This window comes from Triturus cristatus, chromosome 8, assembly GCF_964204655.1.
Source record: "Triturus cristatus chromosome 8, aTriCri1.1, whole genome shotgun sequence".
Taxonomy (NCBI): domain Eukaryota; kingdom Metazoa; phylum Chordata; class Amphibia; order Caudata; family Salamandridae; genus Triturus; species Triturus cristatus.
Window position 1 is genome coordinate 54974422 of NC_140591.1, and position 24423 is coordinate 54998844.

General features: G+C 37.5%; 11 non-coding genes across 11 annotated transcripts; all 11 read right to left on the reverse strand.

The window, feature by feature from the left end:
- Nucleotides 1-369: 369 nt before the first annotated feature.
- On the reverse strand, nt 370-442 carry TRNAL-GAG (transfer RNA leucine (anticodon GAG)). Its single transcript has one exon. It is a non-coding gene; the product is annotated as a tRNA-Leu (tRNA).
- A 2846-nt stretch (nt 443-3288) lies between these two features.
- Nucleotides 3289-3361, reverse strand: TRNAF-GAA (transfer RNA phenylalanine (anticodon GAA)). Its single transcript has one exon. It is a non-coding gene; the product is annotated as a tRNA-Phe (tRNA).
- Nucleotides 3362-5037: 1676 nt separating this feature from the next.
- On the reverse strand, nt 5038-5110 carry TRNAF-GAA (transfer RNA phenylalanine (anticodon GAA)). The gene has a single exon. It is a non-coding gene; the product is annotated as a tRNA-Phe (tRNA).
- Nucleotides 5111-6206: 1096 nt separating this feature from the next.
- TRNAF-GAA (transfer RNA phenylalanine (anticodon GAA)) lies at nt 6207-6279 on the reverse strand. The gene has a single exon. It is a non-coding gene; the product is annotated as a tRNA-Phe (tRNA).
- Nucleotides 6280-12041: 5762 nt separating this feature from the next.
- Nucleotides 12042-12114, reverse strand: TRNAL-GAG (transfer RNA leucine (anticodon GAG)). The gene has a single exon. It is a non-coding gene; the product is annotated as a tRNA-Leu (tRNA).
- Nucleotides 12115-14960: 2846 nt separating this feature from the next.
- On the reverse strand, nt 14961-15033 carry TRNAF-GAA (transfer RNA phenylalanine (anticodon GAA)). The gene has a single exon. It is a non-coding gene; the product is annotated as a tRNA-Phe (tRNA).
- Nucleotides 15034-16709: 1676 nt separating this feature from the next.
- On the reverse strand, nt 16710-16782 carry TRNAF-GAA (transfer RNA phenylalanine (anticodon GAA)). The gene has a single exon. It is a non-coding gene; the product is annotated as a tRNA-Phe (tRNA).
- Nucleotides 16783-17878: 1096 nt separating this feature from the next.
- On the reverse strand, nt 17879-17951 carry TRNAF-GAA (transfer RNA phenylalanine (anticodon GAA)). Its single transcript has one exon. It is a non-coding gene; the product is annotated as a tRNA-Phe (tRNA).
- Nucleotides 17952-19628: 1677 nt separating this feature from the next.
- On the reverse strand, nt 19629-19701 carry TRNAF-GAA (transfer RNA phenylalanine (anticodon GAA)). The gene has a single exon. It is a non-coding gene; the product is annotated as a tRNA-Phe (tRNA).
- Nucleotides 19702-22546: 2845 nt separating this feature from the next.
- Nucleotides 22547-22619, reverse strand: TRNAF-GAA (transfer RNA phenylalanine (anticodon GAA)). The gene has a single exon. It is a non-coding gene; the product is annotated as a tRNA-Phe (tRNA).
- Nucleotides 22620-23715: 1096 nt separating this feature from the next.
- Nucleotides 23716-23788, reverse strand: TRNAL-GAG (transfer RNA leucine (anticodon GAG)). Its single transcript has one exon. It is a non-coding gene; the product is annotated as a tRNA-Leu (tRNA).
- Between the last annotated feature and the right edge of the window lie 635 nt (nt 23789-24423).

Below are 24423 nucleotides of genomic sequence, written 5' to 3' on the forward strand. Positions count from 1 at the left end.
TATCCTTTTTAGGGGACAAGGTAGGTAGAATTTTTTTTTCTAAACTCTGAATTGACTTATACTCTGAAACACAGACCTATATGGCCAGGGTGTACAAGCTATGTCATCTGACTACTGACAGTTTTGTATAAGGGGAATTGGAGGCTGATGCAAGCAAAGCTTTACTTTAAAATAAAGCAAGAAGTTGCAAATAAATGAGGCATAGTTGAATACAAGAGAGGTGGAAGCAAGTTTGAAAGGAAGACAGAAAGTAAATAATATGTTGAATTGATTGTGTTGTTGATCAGATTGATAAAAGGTTTTGATAAAGAAGAGCGTTGATTTAACTCCAAACAGCTTTTGTGACATGATAAGCAGAAGTTGAAATTGTGCCGAAACCCGGGATTGAACCAGGGACCTTTAGATTCTCAGTCTAACGCTCTCCCAACTGAGCTATTTCGGCCTGCTGGTAGTTTGGGTCTTCATCCTTTCTTTTAAACTTCCCAAGAAAATAGATGCTCAACCTCATGCTAGAGCTATGTTTTAAGATGTCCTGTATCATTCATCAGTTAACGGGTGCAATAGGTAAATAGCATTTTTCGGATCCAGGTTAGGTAGCTTTTGTTTTTTACTCTGAATGGACTAGCACCATATTACACAGAGGTATTTGGCCTGAGTAGGTAAGCTATGTCATCTGAATACTGAAATCTGTGTTCAAGGAGAAGTGGAAGCTGATGCAGACAAGAGTTTACTTTACAAAAAAGCATGAAATAGGAAACATTTGTAGTCGAAGCTGAATGCAAGAGAGGTGGAAGCAAATTTAGAAGGAGGACAGAAAGACAATTCTATGTTGAATTGATCATGTTGTCGATCAGTTGATCAAATATTTTGATAAATAAAGAAAGAAAAACTTGAGCTGATACCAAGAAATATTTTGTGAGAAGCAAGAAACCTCTCAGACTTTTCCGAAACCCAGCATTGAACAAGGGACTTTTAGATTTTCAATCTAACACTCTCCCAACTGAGCTATTTCATCCAGCTGGCCATTTTGGCTTTCTGTTGTATTTTTGATAATTGTTAAAGATAAATGCAGACCCTGGTCATTCTATCTGCATGTGCAGTTATGTGTTAAATTGTCCAATATTATTCAGCAGCTAAATTGGTCTGATGGGTGAATTTCCTTTTTAGGAGCCAAGTTAGTTAGAAGATGTTTGTAAACTATGAATGGACTTATACTCAGACACACAGACCTATATGGCGAGGGTAGGCAAACTAGGTCATCTGACTACTAACAGTTTTGTATAAGGGGAACTCGAGGCTCATGCAGGCAAAGCTTTACTTTCAATTAAAGGAAGAATTGGCAAATAAAGCAGGTAAAGTTGAATACAAGAGAGGTGGAAGCAAGTTTGACAGAAAGACAGAATGTAAAAAATATGTTGAAATGGTTGTCTTTTCGATCAGCTTGATAAAAGGTTTTGATCATTATAAACAACGTCAATATGAGTTGACTCCAAATAGCATTTATGGCATGCAAAGCAGAAGTTCAAAATGTGCCTAAACCCGGGATTGAACCAGGGACCTTTAGATCTTCAGTCTACTGCTCTCCCAACTGAGCTATTTCATCCAGCTGGCAATTTTGGCTTTCTGTTGTATTTTTTATAATTGTTAAAGATAAATGCAGAACCTGGTCACTCTATCTGCATGTGCAGTTATGTGTTAAATTGTCCAGTATTATTCAGTAGCTAAATTGGTCTGATGGGTGAATTTCCTTTTTAGGAGCCAAGTTAGTTAGATGATGTTTGTAAACTATGAATGGACTTATACTCAGAAACACAGACCTATATGGCGAGGGTCGGCAAGCTAGGTCATCTGACTACTAACAGTTTTGTATAAGGGGAACTGGAGGCTGATGCAGGCAAAGCTTTACTTTCAATTAAAGGAAGAATTGGGAAATAAAGGAGGCAAAGTTGAATACAAGAGAGGTGGAAGCAAGTTTGAAAGAAAGACAGATAGTAAATAATATGTTGAATTAATTGTATTGTCGATTATCTTGATAAAAGGTTTTGATCATTATAAACAAAGTCAATATGAGTTGACTCAAAATAGTCTTTGTGGCATGCAAAGCAGAAGTTCAAAATGTTCCGAAACCCGGGATCGAACCAGGGACCTTTAGATCTTCAGTCTAACGCTCTCCCAACTGAGCTATTTCGGCCTCCCAGCAGCTATAGTATTCAGCCTCTTTTTTTGAACAATCCCAGAACAGAGATGCAGAACCTGGATTTTCAATCTGAGGTTAGAGCTGTGTTTTAATGTGTCCTGCATTGTTCAGCAGCTAACTGGTGAAATGGGTGAGTAGCGTTTTTGGGATAAATGTTAGGTCGTTTTTCTTTTAAAACTCTAAGTGGACCAGCACTGTATTACACAGACGTATGTCGCCTGAGTAGGTAAGCTATGTCATCTCAATACTGACAACTTTGTTCAAGGAGAAGTGAAAGCTGATGCAGACAAGAGTTTGCTTTGAAAAAAGTATAAAATGGGATAAATTCGTCATCAAAGCTGATGGCAAGAGAGGTGGAAGCAAGTTTAGAAGGAGGACAGAAAGACAACTTTTTGTTGAAGTTATCATGTTGTTGATCAGTTGATAAAATATTTTGAGAAATAAAGAAAAAAAAACCTAGAGCTGATTTCAAGAAATATTTTGCAAGAATGTAGGATCCCCTCGCACTGTGCTGAAAGTCAGGATTGAATCAGGTACCTTAAGCTCTTCAGTCTAACGATCTCCCAACTGAGATATTTCAGCCAACAAGTCCCTGTGGCCTCCTGATGTATTATTAATAATTGTAGACGATACATACAGAACCTGGTCATTCTATTTTCGTTTATAGTTATGTGTTAAAGTGTCCAGTATCATTCAGCAGGTAACTTGGTCTGATGAGTGAATATCCTTTTTAGGGGACAAGGTAGGTAGAATTTTTTTTTCTAAACTCTGAATTGACTTATACTCTGAAACACAGACCTATATGGCCAGGGTGTACAAGCTATGTCATCTGACTACTGACAGTTTTGTATAAGGGGAATTGGAGGCTGATGCAGGCAAAGCTTTACTTTAAAATAAAGCAAGAAGTTGCAAATAAATGCGGCATAGTTGAATACAAGAGAGGTGGAAGCAAGTTTGAAAGGAAGACAGAAAGTAAATAATATGTTGAATTGATTGTGTTGTTGATCAGATTGATAAAAGGTTTTGATAAAGAAGAGTGTTGATTTAACTCCAAACAGCTTTTGTGACATGAAAAGCAGAAGTTGAAATTGTGCCGAAACCCGGGATTGAACCAGGGACCTTTAGATCTTCAGTCTAACGCTCTCCCAACTGAGCTATTTCAGCCTGCTGGTAGTTTGGGTCTTCATCCTTTCTTTTAAACTTCCCAAGAAAATAGATGCTCAACCTCATGCTAGAGCTATGTTTTAAGATGTCCTGTATCATTCATCAGTTAACGGGTGCAATAGGTAAATAGCATTTTTCGGATCCAGGTTAGGTAGCTTTTGTTTTTTACTCTGAATGGACTAGCACCATATTACACAGAGGTATTTGGCCTGAGTAGGTAAGCTATGTCATCTGAATACTGAAATCTGTGTTCAAGGAGAAGTGGAAGCTGATGCAGACAAGAGTTTACTTTACAAAAAAGCATGAAATAGAAAACATTTGTAGTCGAAGCTGAATGCAAGAGAGGTGGAAGCAAATTTAGAAGGAGGACAGAAAGACAATTCTATGTTGAATTGATCATGTTGTCGGTCAGTTGATCAAATATTTTGATAAATAAAGAAAGAAAAACTTGAGCTGATACCAAGAAATATTTTGTGAGAAGCAAGAAACCTCTCAGACTTTTCCGAAACCCAGCATTGAACTAGGGACTTTTAGATTTTCAATCTAACACTCTCCCAACTGAGCTATTTCATCCAGCTGGCCATTTTGGCTTTCTGTTGTATTTTTGATAATTGTTAAAGATAAATGCAGACCCTGGTCATTCTATCTGCATGTGCAGTTATGTGTTAAATTGTCCAATATTATTCAGCAGCTAAATTGGTCTGATGGGTGAATTTCCTTTTTAGGAGCCAAGTTAGTTAGAAGATGTTTGTAAACTATGAATGGACTTATACTCAGAGACACAGACCTATATGGCGAGGGTAGGCAAACTAGGTCATCTGACTACTAACAGTTTTGTATAAGGGGAACTCGAGGCTGATGCAGGCAAAGCTTTACTTTCAATTAAAGGAAGAATTGGCAAATAAAGCAGGTAAAGTTGAATACAAGAGAGGTGGAAGCAAGTTTGACAGAAAGACAGAATGTAAAAAATATGTTGAAATGGTTGTCTTATCGATCAGCTTGATAAAAGGTTTTGATCATTATAAACAACGTCAATATGAGTTGACTCCAAATAGCATTTGTGGCATGCAAAGCAGAAGTTCAAAATGTGCCTAAACCCGGGATTGAACCAGGGACCTTTAGATCTTCAGTCTACTGCTCTCCCAACTGAGCTATTTCATCCAGCTGGCAATTTTGGCTTTCTGTTGTATTTTTTATAATTGTTAAAGATAAATGCAGAACCTGGTCACTCTATCTGCATGTGCAGTTATGTGTTAAATTGTCCAGTATTATTCAGTAGCTAAATTGGTCTGATGGGTGAATTTCCTTTTTAGGAGCCAAGTTAGTTAGATGATGTTTGTAAACTATGAATGGACTTATACTCAGAAACACAGACCTATATGGCGAGGGTCGGCAAGCTAGGTCATCTGACTACTAACAGTTTTGTATAAGGGGAACTGGAGGCTGATGCAGGCAAAGCTTTACTTTCAATTAAAGGAAGAATTGGGAAATAAAGGAGGCAAAGTTGAATACAAGAGAGGTGGAAGCAAGTTTGAAAGAAAGACAGAAAGTAAATAATATGTTGAATTAATTGTATTGTCGATTATCTTGATAAAAGGTTTTGATCATTATAAACAAAGTCAATATGAGTTGACTCAAAATAGTCTTTGTGGCATGCAAAGCAGAAGTTCAAAATGTGCCGAAACCCGGGATCGAACCAGGGACCTTTAGATCTTCAGTCTAACACTCTCCCAACTGAGCTATTTCGGCCTGCCAGCAGCTATAGTATTCAGCCTATTTTTTTGAACAATCCCAGAACAGAGATGCAGAACCTGGATTTTCAATCTGAGGTTAGAGCTGTGTTTTAATGTGTCCTGCATTGTTCAGCAGCTAACTGGTGAAATGGGTGAGTAGCGTTTTTGGGATAAATGTTAGGTTGTTTTTCTTTTAAAACTCTGAGTGGACCAGCACTGTATTACACAGACGTATGTCGCCTGAGTAGGTAAGCTATGTCATCTCAATACTGACAACTTTGTTCAAGGAGAAGTGAAAGCTGATGCAGACAAGAGTTTACTTTGAAAAAAGTATAAAATGGGATAAATTCGTCATCAAAGTTGATGGCAAGAGAGGTGGAAGCAAGTTTAGAAGGAGGACAGAAAGACAACTTTTTGTTGAAGTTATCATGTTGTTGATCAGTTGATAAAATATTTTGAGAAATAAAGAAAAAAAAACTAGAGCTGATTTCAAGAAATATTTTGCAAGAATGTAGGATCCCCTCGCACTGTGCTGAAAGTCAGGATTGAATCAGGTACCTTAAGCTCTTCAGTCTAACGATCTCCCAACTGAGATATTTCAGCCAACAAGTCCCTGTGGCCTCCTGATGTATTATTAATAATTGTAGACGATACATACAGAACCTGGTCATTCTATTTTCGTTTATAGTTATGTGTTAAAGTGTCCAGTATCATTCAGCAGGTAACTTGGTCTGATGAGTGAATATCCTTTTTAGGGGACAAGGTAGGTAGAATTTTTTTTTCTAAACTCTGAATTGACTTATACTCTGAAACACAGACCTATATGGCCAGGGTGTACAAGCTATGTCATCTGACTACTGACAGTTTTGTATAAGGGGAATTGGAGGCTGATGCAGGCAAAGCTTTACTTTAAAATAAAGCAAGAAGTTGCAAATAAATGAGGCATAGTTGAATACAAGAGAGGTGGAAGCAAGTTTGAAAGGAAGACAGAAAGTAAATAATATGTTGAATTGATTGTGTTGTTGATCAGATTGATAAAAGGTTTTGATAAAGAAGAGCGTTGATTTAACTCCAAACAGCTTTTGTGACATGAAAAGCAGAAGTTGAAATTGTGCCGAAACCCGGGATTGAACCAGGGACCTTTAGATCTTCAGTCTAACGCTCTCCCAACTGAGCTATTTCGGCCTGCTGGTAGTTTGGGTCTTCATCCTTTCTTTTAAACTTCCCAAGAAAATAGATGCTCAACCTCATGCTAGAGCTATGTTTTAAGATGTCCTGTATCATTCATCAGTTAACGGGTGCAATAGGTAAATAGCATTTTTCGGATCCAGGTTAGGTAGCTTTTGTTTTTTACTCTGAATGGACTAGCACCATATTACACAGAGGTATTTGGCCTGAGTAGGTAAGCTATGTCATCTGAATACTGAAATCTGTGTTCAAGGAGAAGTGGAAGCTGATGCAGACAAGAGTTTACTTTACAAAAAAGCATGAAATAGGAAACATTTGTAGTCGAAGCTGAATGCAAGAGAGGTGGAAGCAAATTTAGAAGGAGGACAGAAAGACAATTCTATGTTGAATTGATCATGTTGTCGATCAGTTGATCAAATATTTTGATAAATAAAGAAAGAAAAACTTGAGCTGATACCAAGAAATATTTTGTGAGAAGCAAGAAACCTCTCAGACTTTTCCGAAACCCAGCATTGAACAAGGGACTTTTAGATTTTCAATCTAACACTCTCCCAACTGAGCTATTTCATCCAGCTGGCCATTTTGGCTTTCTGTTGTATTTTTGATAATTGTTAAAGATAAATGCAGACCCTGGTCATTCTATCTGCATGTGCAGTTATGTGTTAAATTGTCCAATATTATTCAGCAGCTAAATTGGTCTGATGGGTGAATTTCCTTTTTAGGAGCCAAGTTAGTTAGAAGATGTTTGTAAACTATGAATGGACTTATACTCAGACACACAGACCTATATGGCGAGGGTAGGCAAACTAGGTCATCTGACTACTAACAGTTTTGTATAAGGGGAACTCGAGGCTGATGCAGGCAAAGCTTTACTTTCAATTAAAGGAAGACTGGCAAATAAAGCAGGTAAAGTTGAATACAAGAGAGGTGGAAGCAAGTTTGACAGAAAGACAGAATGTAAAAAATATGTTGAAATGGTTGTCTTATCGATCAGCTTGATAAAAGGTTTTGATCATTATAAACAACGTCAATATGAGTTGACTCCAAATAGCATTTGTGGCATGCAAAGCAGAAGTTCAAAATGTGCCTAAACCCGGGATTGAACCAGGGACCTTTAGATCTTCAGTCTACTGCTCTCCCAACTGAGCTATTTCATCCAGCTGGCAATTTTTGCTTTCTGTTGTATTTTTTATAATTGTTAAAGAAAAATGCAGAACCTGGTCACTCTATCTGCATGTGCAGTTATGTGTTAAATTGTCCAGTATTATTCAGTAGCTAAATTGGTCTGATGGGTGAATTGCCTTTTTAGGAGCCAAGTTAGTTAGATGATGTTTGTAAACTATGAATGGACTTATACTCAGAAACACAGACCTATATGGCGAGGGTCGGCAAGCTAGGTCATCTGACTACTAACAGTTTTGTATAAGGGGAACTGGAGGCTGATGCAGGCAAAGCTTTACTTTCAATTAAAGGAAGAATTGGGAAATAAAGGAGGCAAAGTTGAATACAAGAGAGGTGGAAGCAAGTTTGAAAGAAAGACAGAAAGTAAATAATATGTTGAATTAATTGTATTGTCGATTATCTTGATAAAAGGTTTTGATCATTATAAACAAAGTCAATATGAGTTGACTCAAAATAGTCTTTGTGGCATGCAAAGCAGAAGTTCAAAATGTTCCGAAACCCGGGATCGAACCAGGGACCTTTAGATCTTCAGTCTAACGCTCTCCCAACTGAGCTATTTCGGCCTCCCAGCAGCTATAGTATTCAGCCTCTTTTTTTGAACAATCCCAGAACAGAGATGCAGAACCTGGATTTTCAATCTGAGGTTAGAGCTGTGTTTTAATGTGTCCTGCATTGTTCAGCAGCTAACTGGTGAAATGGGTGAGTAGCGTTTTTGGGATAAATGTTAGGTCGTTTTTCTTTTAAAACTCTAAGTGGACCAGCACTGTATTACACAGACGTATGTCGCCTGAGTAGGTAAGCTATGTCATCTCAATACTGACAACTTTGTTCAAGGAGAAGTGAAAGCTGATGCAGACAAGAGTTTGCTTTGAAAAAAGTATAAAATGGGATAAATTCGTCATCAAAGCTAATGGCAAGAGAGGTGGAAGCAAGTTTAGAAGGAGGACAGAAAGACAACTTTTTGTTGAAGTTATCATGTTGTTGATCAGTTGATAAAATATTTTGAGAAATAAAGAAAAAAAAACCTAGAGCTGATTTCAAGAAATATTTTGCAAGAATGTAGGATCCCCTCGCACTGTGCTGAAAGTCAGGATTGAATCAGGTACCTTAAGCTCTTCAGTCTAACGATCTCCCAACTGAGATATTTCAGCCAACAAGTCCCTGTGGCCTCCTGATGTATTATTAATAATTGTAGACGATACATACAGAACCTGGTCATTCTATTTTCGTTTATAGTTATGAGTTAAAGTGTCCAGTATCATTCAGCAGGTAACTTGGTCTGATGAGTGAATATCCTTTTTAGGGGACAATGTAGGTAGAATTTTTTTTTCTAAACTCTGAATTGACTTATACTCTGAAACACAGACCTATATGGCCAGGGTGTACAAGCTATGTCATCTGACTACTGACAGTTTTGTATAAGGGGAATTGGAGGCTGATGCAGGCAAAGCTTTACTTTAAAATAAAGCAAGAAGTTTCAAATAAATGAGGCATAGTTGAATACAAGAGAGGTGGAAGCAAGTTTGAAAAGAAGACAGAAAGTAAATAATATGTTGAATTGATTGTGTTGTTGATCAGATTGATAAAAGGTTTTGATAAAGAAGAGCGTTGATTTAACTCCAAACAGCTTTTGTGACATGAAAAGCAGAAGTTGAAATTGTGCCGAAACCCAGGATTGAACCAGGGACCTTTAGATCTTCAGTCTAACGCTCTCCCAACTGAGCTATTTCAGCCTGCTGATAGTTTGGGTCTTCATCCTTTCTTTTAAACTTCCCAAGAAAATAGATGCTCAACCTCATGCTAGAGCTATGTTTTAAGATGTCCTGTATCATTCATCAGTTAACGGGTGCAATAGGTAAATAGCATTTTTCGGATCCAGGTTAGGTAGCTTTTTTTTTTACTCTGAATGGACTAGCACCATATTACACAGAGGTATTTAGCCTGAGTAGGTAAGCTATGTCATCTGAATACTGAAATCTGTGTTCAAGGAGAAGTGGAAGCTGATGCAGACAAGAGTTTACTTTACAAAAAAGCATGAAATAGGAAACATTTGTAGTCGAAGCTGAATGCAAGAGAGGTGGAAGCAAATTTAGAAGGAGGACAGAAAGACAATTCTATGTTGAATTGATCATGTTGTCGATCAGTTGATCAAATATTTTGATAAATAAAGAAAGAAATACTTGAGCTGATACCAAGAAATATTTTGTGAGAAGCAAGAAATCTCTCAGACTTTTCCGAAACCCAGCATTGAACAAGGGACTTTTAGATTTTCAATCTAACACTCTCCCAACTGAGCTATTTCATCCAGCTGGCCATTTTGGCTTTCTGTTGTATTTTTGATAATTGTTAAAGATAAATGCAGACCCTGGTCATTCTATCTGCATGTGCAGTTATGTGTTAAATTGTCCAATATTATTCAGCAGCTAAATTGGTCTGATGGGTGAATTTCCTTTTTAGGAGCCAAGTTAGTTAGAAGATGTTTGTAAACTATGAATGGACTTATACTCAGACACACAGACCTATATGGCGAGGGTAGGCAAACTAGGTCATCTGACTACTAACAGTTTTGTATAAGGGGAACTCGAGGCTGATGCAGGCAAAGCTTTACTTTCAATTAAAGGAAGAATTGGCAAATAAAGCAGGTAAAGTTGAATACAAGAGAGGTGGAAGCAAGTTTGACAGAAAGACAGAATGTAAAAAATATGTTGAAATGGTTGTCTTTTCGATCAGCTTGATAAAAGGTTTTGATCATTATAAACAACGTCAATATGAGTTGACTCCAAATAGCATTTGTGGCATGCAATGCAGAAGTTCAAAATGTGCCTAAACCCGGGATTGAACCAGGGACCTTTAGATCTTCAGTCTACTGCTCTCCCAACTGAGCTATTTCATCCAGCTGGCAATTTTGGCTTTCTGTTGTATTTTTTATAATTGTTAAAGATAAATGCAGAACCTGGTCACTCTATCTGCATGTGCAGTTATGTGTTAAATTGTCCAGTATTATTCAGTAGCTAAATTGGTCTGATGGGTGAATTTCCTTTTTAGGAGCCAAGTTAGTTAGATGATGTTTGTAAACTATGAATGGACTTATACTCAGAAACACAGACCTATATGGCGAGGGTCGGCAAGCTAGGTCATCTGACTACTAACAGTTTTGTATAAGGGGAACTGGAGGCTGATGCAGGCAAAGCTTTACTTTCAATTAAAGGAAGAATTGGGAAATAAAGGAGGCAAAGTTGAATACAAGAGAGGTGGAAGCAAGTTTGAAAGAAAGACAGAAAGTAAATAATATGTTGAATTAATTGTATTGTCGATTATCTTGATAAAAGGTTTTGATCATTATAAACAAAGTCAATATGAGTTGACTCAAAATAGTCTTTGTGGCATGCAAAGCAGAAGTTCAAAATGTGCCGAAACCCGGGATCGAACCAGGGACCTTTAGATCTTCAGTCTAACACTCTCCCAACTGAGCTATTTCAGCCTGCCAGCAGCTATAGTATTCAGCCTCTTTTTTTGAACAATCCCAGAACAGAGATGCAGAACCTGGATTTTCAATCTGAGGTTAGAGCTGTGTTTTAATGTGTCCTGCATTGTTCAGCAGCTAACTGGTGAAATGGGTGAGTAGCGTTTTTGGGATAAATGTTAGGTTGTTTTTCTTTTAAAACTCTGAGTGGACCAGCACTGTATTACACAGACGTATGTCGCCTGAGTAGGTAAGATATGTCATCTCAATACTGACAACTTTGTTCAAGGAGAAGTGAAAGCTGATGCAGACAAGAGTTTACTTTGAAAAAAGTATAAAAGGGGATAAATTCGTCATCAAAGTTGATGGCAAGAGAGGTGGAAGCAAGTTTAGAAGGAGGACAGAAAGACAACTTTTTGTTGAAGTTATCATGTTGTTGATCAGTTGATAAAATATTTTGAGAAATAAAGAAAAAAAAACTAGAGCTGATTTCAAGAAATATTTTGCAAGAATGTAGGATCCCCTCGCACTGTGCTGAAAGTCAGGATTGAATCAGGTACCTTAAGCTCTTCAGTCTAACGATCTCCCAACTGAGATATTTCAGCCAACAAGTCCCTGTGGCCTCCTGATGTATTATTAATAATTGTAGACGATACATACAGAACCTGGTCATTCTATTTTCGTTTATAGTTATGTGTTAAAGTGTCCAGTATCATTCAGCAGGTAACTTGGTCTGATGAGTGAATATCCTTTTTAGGGGACAAGGTAGGTAGAATTTTTTTTTCTAAACTCTGAATTGACTTATACTCTGAAACACAGACCTATATGGCCAGGGTGTACAAGCTATGTCATCTGACTACTGACAGTTTTGTATAAGGGGAATTGGAGGCTGATGCAGGCAAAGCTTTACTTTAAAATAAAGCAAGAAGTTGCAAATAAATGAGGCATAGTTGAATACAAGAGAGGTGGAAGCAAGTTTGAAAGGAAGACAGAAAGTAAATAATATGTTGAATTGATTGTGTTGTTGATCAGATTGATAAAAGGTTTTGATAAAGAAGAGCGTTGATTTAACTCCAAACAGCTTTTGTGACATGATAAGCAGAAGTTGAAATTGTGCCGAAACCCGGGATTGAACCAGGGACCTTTAGATTCTCAGTCTAACGCTCTCCCAACTGAGCTATTTCGGCCTGCTGGTAGTTTGGGTCTTCATCCTTTCTTTTAAACTTCCCAAGAAAATAGATGCTCAACCTCATGCTAGAGCTATGTTTTAAGATGTCCTGTATCATTCATCAGTTAACGGGTGCAATAGGTAAATAGCATTTTTCGGATCCAGGTTAGGTAGCTTTTGTTTTTTACTCTGAATGGACTAGCACCATATTACACAGAGGTATTTGGCCTGAGTAGGTAAGCTATGTCATCTGAATACTGAAATCTGTGTTCAAGGAGAAGTGGAAGCTGATGCAGACAAGAGTTTACTTTACAAAAAAGCATGAAATAGGAAACATTTGTAGTCGAAGCTGAATGCAAGAGAGGTGGAAGCAAATTTAGAAGGAGGACAGAAAGACAATTCTATGTTGAATTGATCATGTTGTCGATCAGTTGATCAAATATTTTGATAAATAAAGAAAGAAAAACTTGAGCTGATACCAAGAAATATTTTGTGAGAAGCAAGAAACCTCTCAGACTTTTCCGAAACCCAGCATTGAACAAGGGACTTTTAGATTTTCAATCTAACACTCTCCCAACTGAGCTATTTCATCCAGCTGGCCATTTTGGCTTTCTGTTGTATTTTTGATAATTGTTAAAGATAAATGCAGACCCTGGTCATTCTATCTGCATGTGCAGTTATGTGTTAAATTGTCCAATATTATTCAGCAGCTAAATTGGTCTGATGGGTGAATTTCCTTTTTAGGAGCCAAGTTAGTTAGAAGATGTTTGTAAACTATGAATGGACTTATACTCAGACACACAGACCTATATGGCGAGGGTAGGCAAACTAGGTCATCTGACTACTAACAGTTTTGTATAAGGGGAACTCGAGGCTGATGCAGGCAAAGCTTTACTTTCAATTAAAGGAAGAATTGGCAAATAAAGCAGGTAAAGTTGAATACAAGAGAGGTGGAAGCAAGTTTGACAGAAAGACAGAATGTAAAAAATATGTTGAAATGGTTGTCTTTTCGATCAGCTTGATAAAAGGTTTTGATCATTATAAACAACGTCAATATGAGTTGACTCCAAATAGCATTTGTGGCATGCAAAGCAGAAGTTCAAAATGTGCCTAAACCCGGGATTGAACCAGGGACCTTTAGATCTTCAGTCTACTGCTCTCCCAACTGAGCTATTTCATCCAGCTGGCAATTTTGGCTTTCTGTTGTATTTTTTATAATTGTTAAAGATAAATGCAGAACCTGGTCACTCTATCTGCATGTGCAGTTATGTGTTAAATTGTCCAGTATTATTCAGTAGCTAAATTGGTCTGATGGGTGAATTTCCTTTTTAGGAGCCAAGTTAGTTAGATGATGTTTGTAAACTATGAATGGACTTATACTCAGAAACACAGACCTATATGGCGAGGGTCGGCAAGCTAGGTCATCTGACTACTAACAGTTTTGTATAAGGGGAACTGGAGGCTGATGCAGGCAAAGCTTTACTTTCAATTAAAGGAAGAATTGGGAAATAAAGGAGGCAAAGTTGAATACAAGAGAGGTGGAAGCAAGTTTGAAAGAAAGACAGATAGTAAATAATATGTTGAATTAATTGTATTGTCGATTATCTTGATAAAAGGTTTTGATCATTATAAACAAAGTCAATATGAGTTGACTCAAAATAGTCTTTGTGGCATGCAAAGCAGAAGTTCAAAATGTTCCGAAACCCGGGATCGAACCAGGGACCTTTAGATCTTCAGTCTAACGCTCTCCCAACTGAGCTATTTCGGCCTCCCAGCAGCTATAGTATTCAGCCTCTTTTTTTGAACAATCCCAGAACAGAGATGCAGAACCTGGATTTTCAATCTGAGGTTAGAGCTGTGTTTTAATGTGTCCTGCATTGTTCAGCAGCTAACTGGTGAAATGGGTGAGTAGCGTTTTTGGGATAAATGTTAGGTCGTTTTTCTTTTAAAACTCTAAGTGGACCAGCACTGTATTACACAGACGTATGTCGCCTGAGTAGGTAAGCTATGTCATCTCAATACTGACAACTTTGTTCAAGGAGAAGTGAAAGCTGATGCAGACAAGAGTTTGCTTTGAAAAAAGTATAAAATGGGATAAATTCGTCATCAAAGCTGATGGCAAGAGAGGTGGAAGCAAGTTTAGAAGGAGGACAGAAAGACAACTTTTTGTTGAAGTTATCATGTTGTTGATCAGTTGATAAAATATTTTGAGAAATAAAGAAAAAAAAACCTAGAGCTGATTTCAAGAAATATTTTGCAAGAATGTAGGATCCCCTCGCACTGTGCTGAAAGTCAGGATTGAATCAGGTACCTTAAGCTCTTCAGTCTAACGATCTCCCAACTGAGATATTTCAGCCAACAAGTCCCTGTGGCCTCCTGATGTATTATTAATAATTGTAGACGATACATACAGAACCTGGTCATTCTATTTTCGTTTATAGTTATGTGTTAAAGTGTCCAGTATCATTCAGCAGGTAACTTGGTCTGATGAGTGAATATCCTTTTTAGGGGACAAGGTAGGTAGAATTTTTTTTTCTAAACTCTGAATTGACTTATACTCTGAAACACAGACCTATATGGCCAGGGTGTACAAGCTATGTCATCTGACTACTGACAGTTTTGTATAAGGGGAATTGGAGGCTGATGCAGGCAAAGTTTTACTTTAAAATAAAGCAAGAAGTTGCAAATAAATGCGGCATAGTTGAATACAAGAGAGGTGGAAGCAAGTTTGAAAGGAAGACAGAAAGTAAATAATATGTTGAATTGATTGTGTTGTTGATCAGATTGATAAAAGGTTTTGATAAAGAAGAGTGTTGATTTAACTCCAAACAGCTTTTGTGACATGAAAAGCAGAAGTTGAAATTGTGCCGAAACCCGGGATTGAACCAGGGACCTTTAGATCTTCAGTCTAACGCTCTCCCAACTGAGCTATTTCAGCCTGCTGGTAGTTTGGGTCTTCATCCTTTCTTTTAAACTTCCCAAGAAAATAGATGCTCAACCTCATGCTAGAGCTATGTTTTAAGATGTCCTGTATCATTCATCAGTTAACGGGTGCAATAGGTAAATAGCATTTTTCGGATCCAGGTTAGGTAGCTTTTGTTTTTTACTCTGAATGGACTAGCACCATATTACACAGAGGTATTTGGCCTGAGTAGGTAAGCTATGTCATCTGAATACTGAAATCTGTGTTCAAGGAGAAGTGGAAGCTGATGCAGACAAGAGTTTACTTTACAAAAAAGCATGAAATAGAAAACATTTGTAGTCGAAGCTGAATGCAAGAGAGGTGGAAGCAAATTTAGAAGGAGGACAGAAAGACAATTCTATGTTGAATTGATCATGTTGTCGGTCAGTTGATCAAATATTTTGATAAATAAAGAAAGAAAAACTTGAGCTGATACCAAGAAATATTTTGTGAGAAGCAAGAAACCTCTCAGACTTTTCCGAAACCCAGCATTGAACAAGGGACTTTTAGATTTTCAATCTAACACTCTCCCAACTGAGCTATTTCATCCAGCTGGCCATTTTGGCTTTCTGTTGTATTTTTGATAATTGTTAAAGATAAATGCAGACCCTGGTCATTCTATCTGCATGTGCAGTTATGTGTTAAATTGTCCAATATTATTCAGCAGCTAAATTGGTCTGATGGGTGAATTTCCTTTTTAGGAGCCAAGTTAGTTAGAAGATGTTTGTAAACTATGAATGGACTTATACTCAGAGACACAGACCTATATGGCGAGGGTAGGCAAACTAGGTCATCTGACTACTAACAGTTTTGTATAAGGGGAACTCGAGGCTGATGCAGGCAAAGCTTTACTTTCAATTAAAGGAAGAATTGGCAAATAAAGCAGGTAAAGTTGAATACAAGAGAGGTGGAAGCAAGTTTGACAGAAAGACAGAATGTAAAAAATATGTTGAAATGGTTGTCTTATCGATCAGCTTGATAAAAGGTTTTGATCATTATAAACAACGTCAATATGAGTTGACTCCAAATAGCATTTGTGGCATGCAAAGCAGAAGTTCAAAATGTGCCTAAACCCGGGATTGAACCAGGGACCTTTAGATCTTCAGTCTACTGCTCTCCCAACTGAGCTATTTCATCCAGCTGGCAATTTTGGCTTTCTGTTGTATTTTTTATAATTGTTAAAGATAAATGCAGAACCTGGTCACTCTATCTGCATGTGCAGTTATGTGTTAAATTGTCCAGTATTATTCAGTAGCTAAATTGGTCTGATGGGTGAATTTCCTTTTTAGGAGCCAAGTTAGTTAGATGATGTTTGTAAACTATGAATGGACTTATACTCAGAAACACAGACCTATATGGCGAGGGTCGGCAAGCTAGGTCATCTGACTACTAACAGTTTTGTATAAGGGGAACTAGAGGCTGATGCAGGCAAAGCTTTACTTTCAATTAAAGGAAGAATTGGGAAATAAAGGAGGCAAAGTTGAATACAAGAGAGGTGGAAGCAAGTTTGAAAGAAAGACAGAAAGTAAATAATATGTTGAATTAATTGTATTGTCGATTATCTTGATAAAAGGTTTTGATCATTATAAACAAAGTCAATATGAGTTGACTCAAAATAGTCTTTGTGGCATGCAAAGCAGAAGTTCAAAATGTGCCGAAACCCGGGATCGAACCAGGGACCTTTAGATCTTCAGTCTAACACTCTCCCAACTGAGCTATTTCGGCCTGCCAGCAGCTATAGTATTCAGCCTCTTTTTTTGAACAATCCCAGAACAGAGATGCAGAACCTGGATTTTCAATCTGAGGTTAGAGCTGTGTTTTAATGTGTCCTGCATTGTTCAGCAGCTAACTGGTGAAATGGGTGAGTAGCGTTTTTGGGATAAATGTTAGGTTGTTTTTCTTTTAAAACTCTGAGTGGACCAGCACTGTATTACACAGACGTATGTCGCCTGAGTAGGTAAGCTATGTCATCTCAATACTGACAACTTTGTTCAAGGAGAAGTGAAAGCTGATGCAGACAAGAGTTTACTTTGAAAAAAGTATAAAATGGGATAAATTCGTCATCAAAGTTGATGGCAAGAGAGGTGGAAGCAAGTTTAGAAGGAGGACAGAAAGACAACTTTTTGTTGAAGTTATCATGTTGTTGATCAGTTGATAAAATATTTTGAGAAATAAAGAAAAAAAAACTAGAGCTGATTTCAAGAAATATTTTGCAAGAATGTAGGATCCCCTCGCACTGTGCTGAAAGTCAGGATTGAATCAGGTACCTTAAGCTCTTCAGTCTAACGATCTCCCAACTGAGATATTTCAGCCAACAAGTCCCTGTGGCCTCCTGATGTATTATTAATAATTGTAGACGATACATACAGAACCTGGTCATTCTATTTTCGTTTATAGTTATGTGTTAAAGTGTCCAGTATCATTCAGCAGGTAACTTGGTCTGATGAGTGAATATCCTTTTTAGGGGACAAGGTAGGTAGAATTTTTTTTTCTAAACTCTGAATTGACTTATACTCTGAAACACAGACCTATATGGCCAGGGTGTACAAGCTATGTCATCTGACTACTGACAGTTTTGTATAAGGGGAATTGGAGGCTGATGCAGGCAAAGCTTTACTTTAAAATAAAGCAAGAAGTTGCAAATAAATGAGGCATAGTTGAATACAAGAGAGGTGGAAGCAAGTTTGAAAGGAAGACAGAAAGTAAATAATATGTTGAATTGACTGTGTTGTTGATCAGATTGATAAAAGGTTTTGATAAAGAACAGCGTTGATTTAACTCCAAACAGCTTTTGTGACATGAAAAGCAGAAGTTGAAATTGTGCCGAAACCCGGGATTGAACCAGGGACCTTTAGATCTTCAGTCTAACGCTCTCCCAACTGAGCTATTTCGGCCTGCTGGTAGTTTGGGTCTTCATCCTTTCTTTTAAACTTCCCAAGAAAATAGATGCTCAACCTCATGCTAGAGCTATGTTTTAAGATGTCCTGTATCATTCATCAGTTAACGGGTGCAATAGGTAAATAGCATTTTTCGGATCCAGGTTAGGTAGCTTTTGTTTTTTACTCTGTATGGACTAGCACCATATTACACAGAGGTATTTGGCCTGAGTAGGTAAGCTATGTCATCTGAATACTGAAATCTGTGTTCAAGGAGAAGTGGAAGCTGATGCAGACAAGAGTTTACTTTACAAAAAAGCATGAAATAGGAAACATTTGTAGTCGAAGCTGAATGCAAGAGAGGTGGAAGCAAATTTAGAAGGAGGACAGAAAGACAATTCTATGTTGAATTGATCATGTTGTCGATCAGTTGATCAAATATTTTGATAAATAAAGAAAGAAAAACTTGAGCTGATACCAAGAAATATTTTGTGAGAAGCAAGAAACCTCTCAGACTTTTCCGAAACCCAGCATTGAACAAGGGACTTTTAGATTTTCAATCTAACACTCTCCCAACTGAGCTATTTCATCCAGCTGGCCATTTTGGCTTTCTGTTGTATTTTTGATAATTGTTAAAGATAAATGCAGACCCTGGTCATTCTATCTGCATGTGCAGTTATGTGTTAAATTGTCCAATATTATTCAGCAGCTAAATTGGTCTGATGGGTGAATTTCCTTTTTAGGAGCCAAGTTAGTTAGAAGATGTTTGTAAACTATGAATGGACTTATACTCAGACACACAGACCTATATGGCGAGGGTAGGCAAACTAGGTCATCTGACTACTAACAGTTTTGTATAAGGGGAACTCGAGGCTGATGCAGGCAAAGCTTTACTTTCAATTAAAGGAAGAATTGGCAAATAAAGCAGGTAAAGTTGAATACAAGAGAGGTGGAAGCAAGTTTGACAGAAAGACAGAATGTAAAAAATATGTTGAAATGGTTGTCTTTTCGATCAGCTTGATAAAAGGTTTTGATCATTATAAACAACGTCAATATGAGTTGACTCCAAATAGCATTTGTGGCATGCAAAGCAGAAGTTCAAAATGTGCCTAAACCCGGGATTGAACCAGGGACCTTTAGATCTTCAGTCTACTGCTCTCCCAACTGAGCTATTTCACCCAGTGTGGCAATTTTGGCTTTCTGTTGTATTTTTTATAATTGTTAAAGATAAATGCAGAACCTGGTCACTCTATCTGCATGTGCAGTTATGTGTTAAATTGTCCAGTATTATTCAGTAGCTAAATTGGTCTGATGGGTGAATTTCCTTTTTAGGAGCCAAGTTAGTTAGATGATGTTTGTAAACTATGAATGGACTTATACTCAGAAACACAGACCTATATGGCGAGGGTCGGCAAGCTAGGTCATCTGACTACTAACAGTTTTGTATAAGGGGAACTGGAGGCTGATGCAGGCAAAGCTTTACTTTCAATTAAAGGAAGAATTGGGAAATAAAGGAGGCAAAGTTGAATACAAGAGAGGTGGAAGCAAGTTTGAAAGAAAGACAGAAAGTAAATAATATGTTGAATTAATTGTATTGTCGATTATCTTGATAAAAGGTTTTGATCATTATAAACAAAGTCAATATGAGTTGACTCAAAATAGTCTTTGTGGCATGCAAAGCAGAAGTTCAAAATGTGCCGAAACCCGGGATCGAACCAGGGACCTTTAGATCTTCAGTCTAACACTCTCCCAACTGAGCTATTTCGGCCTGCCAGCAGCTATAGTATTCAGCCTCTTTTTTTGAACAATCCCAGAACAGAGATGCAGAACCTGGATTTTCAATCTGAGGTTAGAACTGTGTTTTAATGTGTCCTGCATTGTTCAGCAGCTAACTGGTGAAATGGGTGAGTAGCGTTTTTGGGATAAATGTTAGGTCGTTTTTCTTTTAAAACTCTGAGTGGACCAGCACTGTATTACACAGACGTATGTCGCCTGAGTAGGTAAGCTATGTCATCTCAATACTGACAACTTTGTTCAAGGAGAAGTGAAAGCTGATGCAGACAAGTGTTTACTTTGAAAAAAGTATAAAATGGGATAAATTCGTCATCAAAGTTGATGGCAAGAGAGGTGGAAGCAAGTTTAGAAGGAGGACAGAAAGACAACTTTTTGTTGAAGTTATCATGTTGTTGATCAGTTGATAAAATATTTTGAGAAATAAAGAAAAAAAAAATAGAGCTGATTTCAAGAAATATTTTGCAAGAATGTAGGATCCCCTCGCACTGTGCTGAAAGTCAGGATTGAATCAGGTACCTTAAGCTCTTCAGTCTAACGATCTCCCAACTGAGATATTTCAGCCAACAAGTCCCTGTGGCCTCCTGATGTATTATTAATAATTGTAGACGATACATACAGAACCTGGTCATTCTATTTTCGTTTATAGTTATGTGTTAAAGTGTCCAGTATCATTCAGCAGGTAACTTGGTCTGATGAGTGAATATCCTTTTTAGGGGACAAGGTAGGTAGAATTTTTTTTTCTAAACTCTGAATTGACTTATACTCTGAAACACAGACCTATATGGCCAGGGTGTACAAGCTATGTCATCTGACTACTGACAGTTTTGTATAAGGGGAATTGGAGGCTGATGCAGGCAAAGCTTTACTTTAAAATAAAGCAAGAAGTTGCAAATAAATGCGGCATAGTTGAATACAAGAGAGGTGGAAGCAAGTTTGAAAGGAAGACAGAAAGTAAATAATATGTTGAATTGATTGTGTTGTTGATCAGATTGATAAAAGGTTTTGATAAAGAAGAGTGTTGATTTAACTCCAAACAGCTTTTGTGACATGAAAAGCAGAAGTTGAAATTGTGCCGAAACCCGGGATTGAACCAGGGACCTTTAGATCTTCAGTCTAACGCTCTCCCAACTGAGCTATTTCAGCCTGCTGGTAGTTTGGGTCTTCATCCTTTCTTTTAAACTTCCCAAGAAAATAGATGCTCAACCTCATGCTAGAGCTATGTTTTAAGATGTCCTGTATCATTCATCAGTTAACGGGTGCAATAGGTAAATAGCATTTTTCGGATCCAGGTTAGGTAGCTTTTGTTTTTTACTCTGAATGGACTAGCACCATATTACACAGAGGTATTTGGCCTGAGTAGGTAAGCTATGTCATCTGAATACTGAAATCTGTGTTCAAGGAGAAGTGGAAGCTGATGCAGACAAGAGTTTACTTTACAAAAAAGCATGAAATAGGAAACATTTGTAGTCGAAGCTGAATGCAAGAGAGGTGGAAGCAAATTTAGAAGGAGGACAGAAAGACAATTCTATGTTGAATTGATCATGTTGTCGGTCAGTTGATCAAATATTTTGATAAATAAAGAAAGAAAAACTTGAGCTGATACCAAGAAATATTTTGTGAGAAGCAAGAAACCTCTCAGACTTTTCCGAAACCCAGCATTGAACAAGGGACTTTTAGATTTTCAATCTAACACTCTCCCAACTGAGCTATTTCATCCAGCTGGCCATTTTGGCTTTCTGTTGTATTTTTGATAATTGTTAAAGATAAATGCAGACCCTGGTCATTCTATCTGCATGTGCAGTTATGTGTTAAATTGTCCAATATTATTCAGCAGCTAAATTGGTCTGATGGGTGAATTTCCTTTTTAGGAGCCAAGTTAGTTAGAAGATGTTTGTAAACTATGAATGGACTTATACTCAGAGACACAGACCTATATGGCGAGGGTAGGCAAACTAGGTCATCTGACTACTAACAGTTTTGTATAAGGGGAACTCGAGGCTGATGCAGGCAAAGCTTTACTTTCAATTAAAGGAAGAATTGGCAAATAAAGCAGGTAAAGTTGAATACAAGAGAGGTGGAAGCAAGTTTGACAGAAAGACAGAATGTAAAAAATATGTTGAAATGGTTGTCTTATCGATCAGCTTGATAAAAGGTTTTGATCATTATAAACAACGTCAATATGAGTTGACTCCAAATAGCATTTGTGGCATGCAAAGCAGAAGTTCAAAATGTGCCTAAACCCGGGATTGAACCAGGGACCTTTAGATCTTCAGTCTACTGCTCTCCCAACTGAGCTATTTCATCCAGCTGGCAATTTTGGCTTTCTGTTGTATTTTTTATAATTGTTAAAGATAAATGCAGAACCTGGTCACTCTATCTGCATGTGCAGTTATGTGTTAAATTGTCCAGTATTATTCAGTAGCTAAATTGGTCTGATGGGTGAATTTCCTTTTTAGGAGCCAAGTTAGTTAGATGATGTTTGTAAACTATGAATGGACTTATACTCAGAAACACAGACCTATATGGCGAGGGTCGGCAAGCTAGGTCATCTGACTACTAACAGTTTTGTATAAGGGGAACTGGAGGCTGATGCAGGCAAAGCTTTACTTTCAATTAAAGGAAGAATTGGGAAATAAAGGAGGCAAAGTTGAATACAAGAGAGGTGGAAGCAAGTTTGAAAGAAAGACAGAAAGTAAATAATATGTTGAATTAATTGTATTGTCGATTATCTTGATAAAAGGTTTTGATCATTATAAACAAAGTCAATATGAGTTGACTCAAAATAGTCTTTGTGGCATGCAAAGCAGAAGTTCAAAATGTGCCGAAACCCGGGATCGAACCAGGGACCTTTAGATCTTCAGTCTAACACTCTCCCAACTGAGCTATTTCGGCCTGCCAGCAGCTATAGTATTCAGCCTCTTTTTTTGAACAATCCCAGAACAGAGATGCAGAACCTGGATTTTCAATCTGAGGTTAGAGCTGTGTTTTAATGTGTCCTGCATTGTTCAGCAGCTAACTGGTGAAATGGGTGAGTAGCGTTTTTGAGATAAATGTTAGGTTGTTTTTCTTTTAAAACTCTGAGTGGACCAGCACTGTATTACACAGACGTATGTCGCCTGAGTAGGTAAGCTATGTCATCTCAATACTGACAACTTTGTTCAAGGAGAAGTGAAAGCTGATGCAGACAAGAGTTTACTTTGAAAAAAGTATAAAATGGGATAAATTCGTCATCAAAGTTGATGGCAAGAGAGGTGGAAGCAAGTTTAGAAGGAGGACAGAAAGACAACTTTTTGTTGAAGTTATCATGTTGTTGATCAGTTGATAAAATATTTTGAGAAATAAAGAAAAAAAAACTAGAGCTGATTTCAAGAAATATTTTGCAAGAATGTAGGATCCCCTCGCACTGTGCTGAAAGTCAGGATTGAATCAGGTACCTTAAGCTCTTCAGTCTAACGATCTCCCAACTGAGATATTTCAGCCAACAAGTCCCTGTGGCCTCCTGATGTATTATTAATAATTGTAGACGATACATACAGAACCTGGTCATTCTATTTTCGTTTATAGTTATGTGTTAAAGTGTCCAGTATCATTCAGCAGGTAACTTGGTCTGATGAGTGAATATCCTTTTTAGGGGACAAGGTAGGTAGAATTTTTTTTTCTAAACTCTGAATTGACTTATACTCTGAAACACAGACCTATATGGCCAGGGTGTACAAGCTATGTCATCTGACTACTGACAGTTTTGTATAAGGGGAATTGGAGGCTGATGCAGGCAAAGCTTTACTTTAAAATAAAGCAAGAAGTTTCAAATAAATGAGGCATAGTTGAATACAAGAGAGGTGGAAGCAAGTTTGAAAGGAAGACAGAAAGTAAATAATATGTTGAATTGATTGTGTTGTTGATCAGATTGATAAAAGGTTTTGATAAAGAAGAGCGTTGATTTAACTCCAAACAGCTTTTGTGACATGATAAGCAGAAGTTGAAATTGTGCCGAAACCCGGGATTGAACCAGGGACCTTTAGATTCTCAGTCTAACGCTCTCCCAACTGAGCTATTTCGGCCTGCTGGTAGTTTGGGTCTTCATCCTTTCTTTTAAACTTCCCAAGAAAATAGATGCTCAACCTCATGCTAGAGCTATGTTTTAAGATGTCCTGTATCATTCATCAGTTAACGGGTGCAATAGGTAAATAGCATTTTTCGGATCCAGGTTAGGTAGCTTTTGTTTTTTACTCTGAATGGACTAGCACCATATTACACAGAGGTATTTGGCCTGAGTAGGTAAGCTATGTCATCTGAATACTGAAATCTGTGTTCAAGGAGAAGTGGAAGCTGATGCAGACAAGAGTTTACTTTACAAAAAAGCATGAAATAGGAAACATTTGTAGTCGAAGCTGAATGCAAGAGAGGTGGAAGCAAATTTAGAAGGAGGACAGAAAGACAATTCTATGTTGAATTGATCATGTTGTCGATCAGTTGATCAAATATTTTGATAAATAAAGAAAGAAAAACTTGAGCTGATACCAAGAAATATTTTGTGAGAAGCAAGAAACCTCTCAGACTTTTCCGAAACCCAGCATTGAACAAGGGACTTTTAGATTTTCAATCTAACACTCTCCCAACTGAGCTATTTCATCCAGCTGGCCATTTTGGCTTTCTGTTGTATTTTTGATAATTGTTAAAGATAAATGCAGACCCT